This window comes from Scardinius erythrophthalmus, assembly GCF_964197995.2.
Source record: "Scardinius erythrophthalmus genome assembly, chromosome: 9".
Classification (NCBI taxonomy): Eukaryota; Metazoa; Chordata; class Actinopteri; order Cypriniformes; family Leuciscidae; genus Scardinius; species Scardinius erythrophthalmus.
The window spans coordinates 280,620-297,500 of NC_138229.1; the positions used below are offsets into that span (position 1 = coordinate 280,620).

Sequence of the window (16,881 nt, forward strand, 5' to 3'; positions counted from 1 at the left end):
TTACTTATTCATCTTGATTTAAGAATATTTAGATATTTGTACTAGAAAATTTGGACTTGGATTGGAAAATACTGAGTAAGAAAAGCATTTTTTTTTTGCAGTGCAGTTAAAGACTTAGTGTATGGAATGATATTCCGGACATTATTCAAAAGAAATTGCAAATTGTATTTGCAATTGCGTTTTCAAATTGTGGACGCATAAAATGTGACATAATCCAAACGCAAATGCAAATCACGCTTTACCGTTTGCATCTAACTGCCACATTTAAAATGGAAATGCAAAGTCCGTTTGCAACTGTGTTTCCCATATCTAACGAGTCTTGACCCTGTCATATTTAAATAGCAATTTCAATTACCACGTCTGCTTTTTCACTTTCTCAGCATTGCGTATGTAGCCAGCCAAAACTCAAATGAAATCGCAATTCCTTTAGTATTTCCATTTCCGATGCCTTTCACGGAAACCTGTCAATCAGTGTCAAGGGTGGGATTATGCTATGGGGCGTGTTCGTGAGTTTGGACGTGACATCACTCACAGTCGACGGTCAAGAGGTGATGCCCTGAACAGACAGACGCCGATTTATTTTAAACAATAGAGGTAGTTGGTAAAATTGTGGAGGACCTTATGATGCTCGCACAGCAAGTTGACTCTTACTTAGAAGCCATTTCGTTTTGGATAAGTTAAAAGTTTGTGGCCTTGACCAACAGCAACATCAGTAATGTTGTCTTCGCCAACCTCAGTGAAGTAGCTAACAGGCTTTTTGTGAAGGACAGGACAACTAAAGGACCTGGACGTCCTTTACTGGACATACCACAAGAGATGAGTGTCGGTGCTAGGTCTCACCCCTTCAAATAAGTGCTCTCAATTTGCGAAATTCAATAAAAATGCTGTCTGTTGCTGTTAAACCTGTGGATGTGTGTGTGTGTGAGAAATTTTGTTCCACTTTACATTTGTGGTTTAGATCAGGCTTTCATTTGTCAATTTGTTTAGATTTATGTGGGATTTAATAATTTTATTGAAAAGTTAATCTCAACTGTGAAATGGACAAAAACAAAATTATACATAAGCTACTTTCAGAACAATTAAATCAATTAAATAAAGTTTTTTTGTGTTTAAACAAATAAATAATGTAACAAAAGTCACAAAATTCCATGACACTGAGATAAAGGGAGCAATGTTTTTTTTTTTTTAATGGGGGGAAAATGCAATTTGCAATTTCTTTTGAATAATGTCCGGAAGATCATTCCATACAAGGGCCCTATTTAATGATCTAAGTGCATGGTCTAAAGCGCATGGTGCAAGTTCACTTAGGGCGTCCGAATCCACTTTTGCCAGTTTAACGACGGGAAAAATGGGCGGCGCTTCCGGCGCATGGTCTAAAACGGTCGTCCCTATTCTCTTCATGAGTAATGGGTGTGTTTTGTCTCTATTCTCTTAATGAGTAATGGGTATGTTTTTGGGCGTAATGTGCAATAAACTAATCAGAGTCTCATCTCCCATTCCCTTTAAAAGCCAGTTGTGCTCGCGCCGTGGCGGATTCGCTATTTACATAGAATTTGCAAGAGGAACAACTGAACGCTTCTCTAGCGAGGAAACAGATCTGCTTGTGCGTGTGGTTAAAGGGGTCATATAATGCCATTTTTGTACAAGCTAATATGATTCTTTAGGGTCTAAATTAAAAGTTTGTAATATACTTTAATTAAAAATTCTCATTAGTATTGTAAGAAAACACTAATTTTGCCTGGTCAAAAACAGCTCTGTTTTCAGCACGCCGTTTCAGTGCATGTGTCTTTAAATGATAATGAGCTTTGCTCACCCCGCCCCTCTGTTCTGTGCGTACACCGTTTCTAACACAATAACCACGCGTTGTTCATTATAAACGTGGGATTATGAATTATATTGAGAACGTCGTACATAGAAAACATGCCGTAATGTACCCTGAGTGTAAACCTTAGACGCATTCATCGTGAAGCCTGCAGCAAGGTTTGCAAATTTCGCAAAGATTAATATAAATACTAATATAAAGGTTAATAAAACATTACACTCACATCTTCTGGAGGTTCAGCAGGAACACGTTGGTACCGATCCGTTTTTTCTCGTTTGTAAAGCTGTCTGGTGTGAAATGATTCGCGCAAACATGAAAGCGCAGACGATCGTGGGGAATCCCCGTGAGGGATTATCGCTTCAAAAACAAAACTCAGCCACTGCATCTTCAACGGCTCGGATTTAGGAACATCCAAATGACTGCTGTGTTCCTTATTACATCTAAGAACAGAACACCACAATCGCTTAGACGCCATTCTGCTCCAGCATATCAACAATGGCGGACTACTATGACGGCTGTCACAGCTCGCTCAGGGCGGGTCTTGTGTTGAAACACGGCTGTCACTCAGCAATCGCGGGAGGGGCGTTGGATGTTATGACGTCACAATATCGAACGGCTTGATTTCAGAGAGGGTCAAACATATAAGGAGTTTAAAACAAAACCACTGGATGGATTTTTATCATGATAGGATGGTTGTGTACAGGCACTGCCAACAGACATTTCAGTGCAATCAACTTGTAAAAATGCATGTACCATTATATTACCCCTTTAAAGCTGTGTGTGTGTGTGTGTGTGTGTGTGTGTGTGTGTGTGTGTGTGTGTGTGTGTGTGTGTTTGTGTGTGAGGTTAAAGCGAGACTATCTACGGGACAAGCCGGATTCCACCATATCTTTATGTACTCAATATTAATCTTTTACATTGTAATCTTAATATTTGGCATGTTTGTGTGCTGCTGCACGTCCCTGTGTGTGTAATAAGCAGAGTGTACGTGTTGTGGCCTACAGGCTCATATTACTAACGCGCTCTTTAAATATAAAAAATAATACTGCGCCATCGACTTTAGAGCAGGTTTCAGTTGGTCAATGGCTCAGTCTATTTCAGTTCCTCAAAATAGCAACAATGCACCTGAACACACCAGTGTTGTGTGTAACTCATTACAAGTAACTTGAGTTACGTAAAGTTAGTAAAGTAACACATTACTCATATCTGAGTTACTTTTTCAAAGTTTCACTTTTTTTCCCATTTATTGACTGACAGCTCTCCTGTCCCAATGTTGAGAGAAATTGAAGTGCAGAAGCGTTTTGTGTGTGTGTGTGGGTGTGTGCGTGTGTGTGTGTGTGTGAACATGATGGTTAGCTAGCTAGACTAAATGTGAGCGTGCATTTACATTAGTACTTGCACAAAAAACAGATTCAGGATTCCTCAATATGAATAAAATCAATGAATACTATCCAAACCTCCAATAATTAAATATGTTAAATAAAACAAATATTTTATGCATTTAATCTCACTTCATTGACCAATGTAGTTGCTGCTGTTCTTCGATGATTCAATTAAACCATGAGCAAAAATGACTTTAATTTTTTTTTAAAGTAGGCTAATTATTATTTTTTATTTTTTGGTGAAGTAAGTGTTAAACTTCCTCCTTCTGCACCCTATTCTTCCATTATCCAGAACAGCAGCTGAAAGGTTTGTTTGAGCGGCGCCCTCTACTGTACAGGAGTGAATCTGCATTTCCTTCAGCCTGAGGCTTATTATTTCAGTTTTGGTGTGAAAGAATCTTTACATTTACCTAAAAATCTAACTTTTTTTGTCCAGTCCAGGTGGGAAAAAGTAATGCAAAAGTGACGTAATGCATTACTTTATTAAAAAGTAACTAAGTAACGGAATTAGTTACTTTTTAAGGGAGCAACCCAATATTGGAATGCATTACTTTTTAAAGTAACTTTCCCCAACACACACCTGGTTCTCAGACCAGCAGCCCATGGACACAGATGCAGGCGCAAATGCATTTGCTATTTAAACAACGTGGCGCAAGACGTGAAAATGAAAACCGCGTCGGGCTGAAACTAGCAAAACACACCTGTGCCGCGCCTGGTGTGTGATAGGGCCCAGTGTGGAGGTAAAGCGTGTTTCCAGGAGAGCATTGAGGTGTTGGCGTGTTGTTGTGTACGATAAGTTATCGTGGCACTAGTGAGAGATTAGTGTTGGACTCCGGGAACGCGTGCGCTGATGCTAATGCTGATGTTCACTTGGTGTCAGTGAAGAGAAGCAGCAGACGGGGGTCGAAGCTCAAGCTTGTTTGCAGAGTGAACTCCAGTGTTTCAGCTGTTAAGCATTAGTGTCATTTTCATACACATCTGCACTGGCGCGAGCTGCATTTAACATCGACGAGCCGCACAATCTGCCGTCGCCTCCGTAAGCGGCTTGTGTCCGAGAGCGTGTCGTTCGCCCGTCTGTGACCCTCGACTCTCTCTCTGCAGATGCGCTGACCCTCGACAGCTGGAGGCTCGAGACTGAGAGATTAGCACTAACACTACTAACCCTGTGCTCTCAGTCCACTGAACTCGTGTGAACAGGGTTGAGTCAGGGCTACTCATGCGTTCAGAGCTGGGTTACTCTACTAGAGATTACAACATAGGCACTTCCTTTCTCTCAATGTTATGAACAAACGGTAATATAACGTTCCTTCCAAGTGATCTGGTTTTTAATAATGTTCTCTAAACGTTAGAATTACATTTATTATTTATACATTGATCATGGAATGTTTTTCTGAAATGTTTCAGTTTGATGTTCGTCTGACGTTCTTTAGAAGGAACTGCTTGTTTCAAGTCGAGTCTCCTTTATTTATAAGACGCTTTTTACAACACAGAGTGTTTCAAAGCAGCTTTACAGAGATAACAGGAAAATAATGCAATAAAAATTTAGCGTCACAGTCCAGCTTAAGTAAGTTCAGTGATGGTTCATTTCTGTTGTAAAAAGTTATTAATTTAGTTCATTTATATATATAGCCGCTCTGGAGTAAACAGTGATGTCATCGTCCAGATCAGTTCAGTTCTCATATAATGCTGTCAGTGCAGGAGAGCAATAATATTGTTGAATATTAAATTTAATGTCCCCATCTAAGTGAGACAAAAGCTGAAGGCGACAGTGGCAGTTCAGAGAACATTCATAAGTAACATTCTCATAATGTTTGAAGAATGATACAGTGGAATCTTCACATAACCAAGAAAAAACTTTTTTAAAACATAAAAATAAATCCATTGGTGAAGGATTTCATTCTCTGGATTATCAAAAGTAGGCTTTGTCATACGTATTCATTCATTCATCAACCATGTTTTTGTAGAATGTCTAGCAAGAACAGTAAACGTGTTGATGTCTAGAATGTTTCTGCATTGAGATATACTGCACGATATATGAAGTAGATCTCACTCTCTTCGGCTTTCTGATTCTTTCAGTCTCTTATAGAATAATCTGGTTAAGCCTGACCCGCAGCAATGCCTCTGGGCATTCATTATTCTCAAAAGTAATTATTATTAATGTAATGTAATGATTCTGATTTTTAAGCAGCATCATACTTGCATAAATCAGTGTAATGTAAATTACATCAACAATTTTTTCATTGGAACGCCTTAGTTTATGGTCCAATTCTCACAAACTAGTTGCTTATTATCATGCACATTACTAGGATATTGGCTGTATGTAGCACATATTAATGCATTAGTCTGCATGACCATATTCTACATCCCTTAACCCTACCCAGTACCTCAGCTTAACAACTATCTTACTAACTGTTAATAGGCAGTAAATTGATTTATTAAGGCAATAGTCATATATATTGTTGTGTAATATCCATAAGAACACAGTTACCCTGCCTAATTGTTTGACATATTTAGCTAATATATTATGTCTTATGTTTTATTATTTTGTTTATATCCTGGAAAAGTCTCATATGGTCAATGATGTAACTGTTACATATGTATTTTATTTATAATACAGTGAATATAACATTTATATGATGTCTTATTCAGCCAGTAGGGCGTGTAAGCGTTTCACGAGTTATACGAGTGTGCAGAAGTGGCACACTGGAGTTCAATTAAAGGATGAGAACGCTCTAATTGATGCTTAAAGGAGAGAAGAAAACAGGTATGCAGCTTTACTAGTATGCAGGAAGGATGTTTCGGTGGGCGAAAAGAGTGAATGAGGAGGAGAACTCATGAGACTGGCCTTTTTAAAAGGGGCGTGTCCAGTCTGGATGAGGTCACTGATTTATCTTTAAATGTTCGTGACATCAGATGTTGTTTCATGACCTCCTGAAGAGCTTCTCCAGCACCAGAACTATCGCTGATACTGCCTTGTTTGAGCAACTCTTTGATATTTGTACTTCAACCTATATAGAGTATTTGTAGAATACTTCAAGAGAAACTAATTGTTATCAATAAAATGACTTCTATTTTTATAACACAGTCTGCCTCCCGGGGCACTGATTTATAAACGCTGAGCCGGAACAGATCACGGAGAAGTCTTACGTCCGATTGTAAGTATTTTAAAGTGCTTAATAATTTGAGTCAGATTCGACTTACCTAACATGAGAATAATAAAAATAAGGTAAATGTGTCGTTAAGCTCCATAAAACTATATATATATATATATTTGTGGATGCTTTCACTATTCTTTAATCCCTCCCAGATCTAGTTGTTTATTATTCTGAACAAGAAATAATATCAAAAGAGGAAACAAAACTAGACAGCTGTTGGAATATATTTAACCTCATGACTTGAGGAACAAGCTGAAGAATCAAGGAATACAAATTTGATTTTACCTAGAAACAGAGAATTATAACTATGAAGAACCAATTGAATTGAATTGTTGAATAGATTAGTTGAAATGAATTGAATGACATAGGATTAGGGACTAAGGAATGGGGAATAGATTTATAACCTTTACTTTACTTTACACAATAAACAATGCATGACACAGCAACAAAGTATGGCTTTGAATAAAGTAAATGTTTAAACATCTAAACTTAATCTAGCACTTCAAGCAATTACTTCAACTTCCACATTATCTGCAGTCAGGAAATATTCACAATTAAAGGGGTCACCACTCCTACCAGAATTAAATTTGTGCTAAGCACTGAATGCAACATAATCAGGGGCGTAGGAGTGCAACAAATGCTCATTTCTAATGACTTTTGGGAACAGACTGTACTACTTAGTTTGGTTGTAAGAGGGTATGCAGTGACGGACTGGGTAGATTATAAAAACAGAGAGAAGCAATCTAATATAACTACAACCAGGGGTTCAATTGGGATTTATTATATGGGGGGGCTCTCCCTAGGGGGGGGTATGCCCTCCCGGGAATTTTTTTTGAAAAATAAACCATTAAATGACATTTTCTGGAGAGTTTTGTGCAAAGAAATGGAGAAATGGAGTCTTACAAGATGTGAAAAACTGCAAGGTTAAGAGCATAGCCTATTCTTTGCATTGTTGTAGTATCATCAACAGGTATTAGGACATTTAACATTTACATTACTGTTAATCAGCAGTGGTGGAATGTAACGAAGTACAAATAGCCTACTTCGTTACTTTACTGAAGAAGGCTACATTTTTCACGTAGTTGTATCTTTACCTATCTGTAGGTTACTTTACTTAAGTAGAATCAATAGTGCATAGGCCTACTTTTGACTTTTACTTCATTACATTTTGCAACAATTATTATACTTTCTACTCCACTACATTTCTACAACGTTTCATTACATTTTCTGATCAGTTTTTCCCAGGGATTGAAAAAAATCTCCTAAGGTTGGCACTGCCAATAAAGCACCTAAAAGCTGTCACAAAGAACCGGCAAAAGTAATGATTATGAATATGTAAAATATAGCAAGGAGACATTTTAATTGTTTATTAATAAACAAGTGTTTTCTGTGTCAGTGCCCTGCATAGATGAAGCTGACGATGCTGACTCGCGATCTTCGCAGTAGTGAACGCGCCAGAGAGAAATGCACATTTCATACGGATTACACAAGCAGCAGTCTGCTTTCTCTCGTTTTGAATTGTTCTGTTTAAAATAAGACATTTCAAGCTTTCTATAGATATTTCTCAGTTCTGTCAGGCAAGTAGGCTACCTTATACGCTGAGTTTCGGTTCATTTGTAAGACGAGCTCCAGTTCACGCGCCGGCGCCTATTGTCTGCTATATTTTCTTAATTATTAAATCCTAGCAATTGGTTGATGAAACATTGATTAAAATTAAGATATCATTAATAAAAAACAAAATTCATTTCGGCTTTGTGCTTTCTGTTTGAGGTCTCTGTGAAACAGTCTCTTAGTGCCGCTTTCAGAGCGCTCAGTCCACAACATAGTTTTTTCCTCATAAATGCGAACGTGAAAAATAAAATAAAATGAATATGTTCTGTTCTGTGGAGAGCCGACCCTTCTTCATCCGGTGGGTAGTACTTTGGTTTGCAGTTTAATTCACAGAATTACAAAAAATATATTTTGCCACCTAAAAGTTAAAGATTTTTTGTGTCATGTTCATGGCATGTGTAGCCTATTTCCCTCATATTAAATATAAAACGCATGTGTAGACTGATATTTCTTTATTAAGGGAGTATGGATATATAAACAGTTTCAATATATTGGTAGGCCTATTAAATGCATTTTCTGAGAATTTATATTTCAAGTTTTTACTGCAAATGTCAGGTCCATAACGCTTGAATTGACATCACTTGATTACACATTGTATTACCTTGTTATGATATAGTGACCCATACAATGTGCCAAACATATTTTCCTTACCTTGTCATTCAAGGCCAGGACACTTTTTGTACAACCAACGTTGTGCTGAACTTGACAAAATTGATCTGCAGCGGCGGCCAGCAGCTCGTGAGTTTTTTTTTTTTTTCAAGGCAGTAGAAGGTTCTGGAACTTTTGTGCGCTTCCACATCCTGCGCAACTACGGATCTCCCAGGAACATTCATTATATATTGCTGCGTACATTTATCCGTGTCGGAGTTCTGAGTAGTAGCCTACCTATAGATGCGCATGGCATGCGCGAGCGGTGCGCGATCATGGTCGACTGGACAACGAGATTAAGCAGCTGAACAAGAATAAGGCGGCCTCCTGTATTTTTGCTAGTCGATTTTATTTCATCTAGTGACATGATGGGTTTTATCGTCATTCAGGAGATTTTGGGTAACTGCACAACTGACAGATGACTTTGAGCGCACCGCCAAAGGTGTGTGTGTGTATGTAGTGTAACCATAGCGACAAAACGACCAACTTTCGGACCCTGCACTCAAGCCTATAATTTCGTTTTAAAAAATGTAATTATGTATTTAAAAGTTGCAGAATGGATTCATTTGGAGACTCCGAAATCGGCAGAGATAGGCAGGCAATGCAAAACAAAATCTTACATTGGGAAATAGTGGGGGGGACAAAACTTAGATTTTGAAATGTGGGGGGGACATGTCCCCCCCTCGTATAATGGCTCCTACGCCCCTGAACATAATACATATAATTCCAAACATTACAGACCAGTTGTGTCTTTAGGGTTGAACAATGAGCTGTTTGTTTCTTGTTTGTAGGTTGAGGAATCAGGCAACAGCTAACCGCAAACATTTAACCCCATGCTTATCTGCCAGGTGTGCAGGAAAGAGCAGTCCCTCCAGAAATGCTGGCTTTATTCGTTACGAGTCAGTGTTCAGAAGACCGTATTCGTTACGACTGAGAGTGTTTATAAGACCGTATTCGTTACGAGTCAGTGTTCATAAGACCGTATTCGTTACGAGTCAGTGTTCAGAAGACCTTATTTGTTACGAGTCAGTGTTCATAAGACCGTATTCGTTACGACTGAGAGTGTTTATAAGACCTTATTTGTTACGAGTCAGTGTTCATAAGACCGTATTCGTTACGAGTCAGTGTTCATAAGACCTTATTCGTTATGAGTGTTCAGAAGACCTTATTCGTTACGAGTGTTTATAAGACCTTATTCGTTACGAGTCAGTGTTTATGAGACCTTATTCGTTACGAGTGTTCATAAGACCGTATTCGTTACGAGTCAGTGTTTATAAGACCTTATTCGTTACGAGTCAGTGTTTATGAGACCTTATTCGTTACGAGTGTTCATAAGACCGTATTCGTTACGAGTCAGTGTTTATGAGACCTTATTCGTTACGAGTGTTCAGAAGTTCTTATTCGTTACGAGTGTTTATAAGACCTTATTCGTTACGAGTCAGTGTTTATGAGACCTTATTCGTTACGAGTGTTCATAAGACCGTATTCGTTACGAGTCAGTGTTTATGAGACCTTATTCGTTACGAGTGTTCAGAAGTTCTTATTCGTTACGAGTGTTTATAAGACCTTATTCGTTACGAGTCAGTGTTTATGAGACCTTATTCGTTACGAGTGTTCAGAAGTTCTTATTCGTTACGAGTGTTTATAAGACCTTATTCGTTACGAGTCAGTGTTTATAAGACCTTATTCGTTACGAGTCAGTGTTTATGAGACCTTATTCGTTACGAGTGTTCATAAGACCGTATTCGTTACGAGTCAGTGTTCATAAGACCTTATTCGTTACGAGTGTTCATAAGGGTGAGACGCTGATCAGGAGACTCACAGGTTAACTTGAATCAGGTGCGTTGGGGAATTTCTTCCTCAAATGCTTGAAACTTTGTATTACTACCTTTTCTCATGTTTATTGCCTCTTTAAGATGAAGCGCTTGTTGAATTCCTTATTTGTAAGTTGCTTTGCATAAAAGCATCTGCTAAATGAATAAATGTAGCATATATTTTTTATGCATTACAATAATGAGAATTTGATTAAATGTGTTTAATTTGAAGAAGAAAATTGTGTCATAGTACAGAACAGACTTAATTTTTGTTTTGTTTTGATCTTGCATGCATTAGTATTTTACATCAGTTCGTGTTTGACCTCCACTCAGGGTCACATGTGAGTGTGTGTGTGTTTGAGAGAGAGAGAGGGAGAGAGTGTGTGTGTGTGTGTGTGTGTGTGAGAGAGAGAGAGTGTGTGTTTGAGAGAGAGAAGAGAGTGTGTGAGTGAGAGAGAGGGAGAGCGTGTGTGTGTGTGTGAGAGAGAGAGAGAGTGAGTGTGTGTGTGTGAGAGAGAGAGAGAGAGAGAGAGAGAGTGAGAGAGCTTCAGTGCTGCTGTTAATCTTCATGTCAATCATGTAATCACTCGATGAAGCGGCTTTCCTTTTTTGGGTTAAAGGTGCTGTGTGTAACACTTTTACTCTACTAAAGCATAAAAATACCATCATATTTTTGCAGATATTTAGGAAACACGCAAAGTTCAGTTACAGCCAGTTAATTTACTTATTATTTTACACGTTCCGTGTCGTCAGTCGGTTTTTGTTTTGGTCTGTGTGACTCCGCCCACTGCCAGCTCAGCCAATAGTGTTTCGACACCCCGGGATGCCAGTTGGCGGGAAACACAGCGTATTGTAGCCATGGAAACAAACAAACTGGGCCAGAGATTGCAGATTCCACACAACCTAAAAAGCCTCGATATTCATCTAAAAATCTCTATGAACGAGAGCATATTAAAATGCGGATAAATCAACTTACTGTGGTCTGTGAGTCTCCTCGGCTTTCGCTGTCCATTGCGCTCGTTCCTGTTGCGTGTCTCAAACTGGCGACCCGTGAGCGTCGAGTCTGAGGAGGCGGGGAACAACGATCTCTGATATGTAGAGTTTGGACTGCAGTACCTATGACCACCACTAGATGACATTAAAATATTGGATGTTTTGAACGTTAGTGGTCAGTGACACCGAACCAGATGTTAATGAAACACATTCTGTGACGTGTGTGTCTGACAGCTCTCTCTCGTGGTAAAATCACTGTAACTCACGGCCTCTCGCGGCTCGCTGCTTTATTAGACAATAGTTCTTGTGTGTTATATAACATTTGTTCATTTAAATCTCCATGTCGTGTCTGATTGTAGGAATACCGGATCAGACCGCTGAGGATTATGAAAACCAGGACATGAAGCTCAAACACATCTAGAAAAAAGAGAAGCGAGTGCGGTGAGTATCTGTGTGTGTGTGTGTGTGTGTGTGTGCTGGATAATGACATCCCTTGATTCCCTCTGTTTCTGTCCGTGTCGTCTCCAGCGTGTGATCTGTGTCACGGGATCGACAGAAACCCAAACTTCACTCCACGGACGTTTCCTCAAGCGAAGGAAATACACTCGTTTTAGAAAGCATGTTCGTTTCGCACTTCACCTTTCATGAGCGGCTGCACAGATACGTCTGCCATCTGCATAAAATAATAATTAGCAAAAATAAATAATCGCTTTTTTGAGTAAATAAGCTCTCGTCCTGTATTCGTTCTGTGTGAACCAGCCGTGAGAAGCAGAACCAGCCAAACAAGTGTCTCCATCATGACTAGAATAAAATACATCTGGAACTTAACATCTATAACATCTCATGTGAAACTTAATAATAAACAAGATACTGCACATATTAGACAGGAGACCACACTGAGGAAAACACATCGCATGTCTAGCCCAGAAATAGAAGTAAACTAATTATCTGGTCGGAATAGAACACATGAATATGACTATAACTATGAGTAAATGATATTTAAAGATGCAATAGACAAAAAGCATGAATGGATCAAAATACAAGAATAATGTTTGAAAGGATTAATCATAGAAATAACCATAAAAGAATAATCATAATAATCATGGAAACTGGAAGTGTTCTGTTAACTCTGCTAAACTATAATCACTAAAACTAAAACTAAATATATAAAAACTAAATAGAAATGTGTTCACAAAATAAAAGCTAAATGAAAACTAACAAACCATTAATGAAACTAGCTAAAGCTAAACTGAAATTTTTGGGAAAATTGAAAATGATATTAAAATAAAAACGAATATAAAAATGCAGACCTATAATCAGCTTGAGCTGCACCTGAGCGTCATTAGCGGCTGCTCTGAGATCAGTGTAGATCAGTGTAGCGGCTGCTCTGAGATCAGTGTAGATCAGTGTAGCGGCTGCTCTGAGATCAGTGTTTCAGAGGCGGTGTGGAAGTGGTTGATCTGTGTTAGAGGTCGCGACCCCAGGGGAATCACCGGACAGGCGACATGCAGCAATCAGACGCTCAGCAGATCCAGAGCGAGCGCTCGACTACAGGAGATTACTCTCTTACAGGAACACACTCATACACAGGCACTATAGGCCTGCTTTTTTATTTTTTTATGTTTTTAACAAACATCAGAGGCAAAAAAACAACAAAAAAGAAAAAGGGAGATACAATGTAAAACAGTTAGAAAATCTACTTTATCAAATCAAGTCACGTGTCGCTATATTTATATTTATATCATTCCAAAAGGGTTTCCAGATTTGATAAAATAATTCAGTCCTGTCTCTAATTGAATAGTGATGTTCTGTCCGGACACACACTGCACATCTCACACACACACACACGCAACCCAGTGGCTCATCAGTGTCCGCTCGCTGTTCCAAAGCAACACTCCTTTAGCTATTATTAACAACATTTCAGTAAGCTTGATTGCTGGACTGTTTCGGAGGTTAGAGTTGGTAAAGTTACCTAATAAACACTTCTGGATCCATTGGAAAATCAATCCATGAATCTGTGATATACTAACCCATCCTTGCACCCAAAACACTGTAACTTTAGGACACAACCAGCGTTCCTCCTTCTGTCCCACATCTGAAACACTGCTCTACATGTGTGTAGTCTAGATGGAGTGAAGTAAAGCTGGAGTAGAACATTAAACTGAATTCATCTATAACTGGAATTCAAGGTTGAGCTGACCCATCTTCACATTACTGACCCCACAGATCAGCACACGCGTCCACACACACACGTTCAGCCCGATCCACACACACACACGTTCAGCCCGATCCACACACACACACGTTCAGCCCGATCCACACACACACACGTTCAGCCCTGGATGGGAATAATGGATTGTTCTGAGTAAGTATTGAGCTCAGGCTGTGGGAGATCTGCAGTCCTCCGCTGAATCGCTCCGTGAAAGATTCCCTCGCTCTCGGAAGAATGCGGTCCGGTCTCCGATCTGCACTTAATGTGAAGGCCGAGAGTAAAACACACAATGCCTGGGAAGCTTTTCAATAATTAATGGGCTCTCTCGTAAAAAATCCATATCTACATAAGTGTAGTGATGGTGTGAGGCTTGAGATGAGTGTGTTGTTGCACACGAGCATTTTACTCACAACTGTTTGAGTGTGTGTTTATTCTAGTCAAGTCTCCTTCATTTATATAGCGCTTTTAACAATGTAGATTGTTCCAAAAGTGGCTTTACAGAGATACAAGGATAGTTTAAAGTAACAGAGATTGTTTTGGCTTTATAGCAGTTCTTGAATAACGTTATTTTCCAGCTAAAGTTAATTTGATTGATTCACTTCGGTCACAACGATACACAGACTTTAAACTCGAAACCTGTGAGAATGCTGATGGCGTGCACATGCGTATTACGAGTTCAGTCTATTGGTATGTGCGTTTGAATATATGTGCGCAGGTTTGTAATTCCCTACAAACCAAGCCTTAAAAAACTACTTGTCTGGCCTTAACATTTTGATACAGAATTGTATCACTTCAGGGTAGATACACGAACTGAATTTTCCTGACAACTCTTTTATCTGGAGTGGTAAAGGGATCCTCCATAGGGAGAGACTAGTTGGCACTTCAGCACTGCGTTGACATCGGGTCCAGGCGAAGGTCCTTCATCAGATCTGGATCCGGCAGGCTGCGGGAAAACCTCGGGATAAACAAAAACACTAAAATTAGCATAGATGCCATTCTTCTTATGATGTAACGAGTACATCAGGATTTATGGGAAGTGTTCCCAGTTCCGGCTGATTCTAATCAGAGTCCAGAACATAAAAGCATTAACTCAATATTAACCATCCACTGTAATGAGCCGCATCACAACCGCATCAAAACCGCATCACAACCTCATCACAGCCGCATCAAAAAACGACTTCACAACCGCATCAAAACCGCACCATAACCGCACCATAACCGCATCACAACCGCATCACAGCCGCATCAAAAAACGGCTTCACAACCGCATCAAAAAACGGCTTCACAACCGCATCACAGCCGCATCAAAACCGCATCACAGCCGCATCACAACCGCATCAAAAACGGCTTCACAACCGCATCAAAACCGCATCAAATCCGCATCACAACCGCATCAAAAAACGGCTTCACAACCACATCACAGCCGCATCAAAACCGCATCACAGCCGCATCAAAAAATGGCTTCACAACCGCATCACAACCGCATCAAAAAACGGACAAACCTGAATTCTTAACTTTTAATAAAATAAATAATGATTTTATAACGATAAGTTTTCATGTCTTTTTTTTTTTTTCATGATTTTCTAACGTTATTAGGGCAGTTAATACAATGAATACCCTATATACCACTATGTCATCACAACCGCATCAAAAAACGGCTTCACAACCGCATCACAGCCGCATCAAAACCGCATCACAGCCGCATCAAAAAATGGCTTCACAACCGCATCACAACCGCATCAAAAAACGGCTTCACAACCGCATCACAGCCGCATCACAACCGCATCAAAAAACGGCTTCACAACCGCATCACAGCCGCATCAAAACCGCATCACAACCGCATCAAAAAACGGCTTCACAACCGCATCACAGCCGCATCACAACCGCATCAAAAAACGGCTTCACAACCGCATCACAGCCGCATCAAAACCGCATCACAACCGCATCAAAAAACGGCTTCACAACCGCATCAAAAAACGGCTTCACAACCGCATCAAAAAACGGCTTCACAACCGCATCACAGCCACATCACAACCGCATCAAAAAACGGCTTCACAACCGCATCACAGCCGCATCAAAACCGCATCACAACCGCATCAAAAAACGGCTTCACAACCGCATCACAACCGCATCAAAAAACGGCTTCACAACCGCATCACAGCCACATCACAACCACATCAAAAAACGGCTTCACAACCGCATCAAAACCGCACCATAACCGCACCATAACCGCATCACAACCGCATCACAGCCGCATCAAAAAACGGCTTCACAACCGCATCAAAAAACGGCTTCACAACCGCATCACAGCCGCATCAAAACCGCATCACAGCCGCATCACAACCGCATCAAAAACGGCTTCACAACCGCATCAAAACCGCATCAAATCCGCATCACAACCGCATCAAAAAACGGCTTCACAACCACATCACAGCCGCATCAAAACCGCATCACAGCCGCATCAAAAAATGGCTTCACAACCGCATCACAACCGCATCAAAAAACGGACAAACCTGAATTCTTAACTTTTAATAAAATAAATAATGATTTTATAACGATAAGTTTTCATGTCTTTTTTTTTTTTTCATGATTTTCTAACGTTATTAGGGCAGTTAATACAATGAATACCCTATATACCACTATGTCATCACAACCGCATCAAAAAACGGCTTCACAACCACATCACAGCCGCATCAAAACCGCATCACAGCCGCATCAAAAAATGGCTTCACAACCGCATCACAACCGCATCAAAAAACGGCTTCACAACCGCATCACAGCCGCATCACAACCGCATCAAAAAACGGCTTCACAACCGCATCACAGCCGCATCAAAACCGCATCACAACCGCATCAAAAAACGGCTTCACAACCGCATCACAGCCGCATCACAACCGCATCAAAAAACGGCTTCACAACCGCATCACAGCCGCATCAAAACCGCATCACAACCGCATCAAAAAACGGCTTCACAACCGCATCAAAAAACGGCTTCACAACCGCATCAAAAAACGGCTTCACAACCGCATCACAGCCACATCACAACCGCATCAAAAAACGGCTTCACAACCGCATCACAGCCGCATCAAAACCGCATCACAACCGCATCAAAAAACGGCTTCACAACCGCATCACAACCGCATCAAAAAACGGCTTCACAACCGCATCACAGCCACATCACAACCACATCAAAAAACGGCTTCACAACCGCATCAAAAAACGGCTTCACAACCGCATCACAGCC

The 16,881-nt window shown here is 40.0% G+C and overlaps 1 protein-coding gene across 1 annotated transcript in view; it reads left to right on the forward strand.

Moving 5' to 3' along the window:
• ptprsb (protein tyrosine phosphatase receptor type Sb) overlaps positions 1–16,881 on the forward strand; it is a 148,196-nt gene that overhangs the window by 34,475 nt on the left and 96,840 nt on the right. Inside the window, exon 2 of the mRNA XM_081375411.1 lies at positions 11,785–11,866. The gene's annotated coding sequence lies outside the window, so the exon portion shown is untranslated. The remainder of the gene's footprint in view (positions 1–11,784; positions 11,867–16,881) is intronic.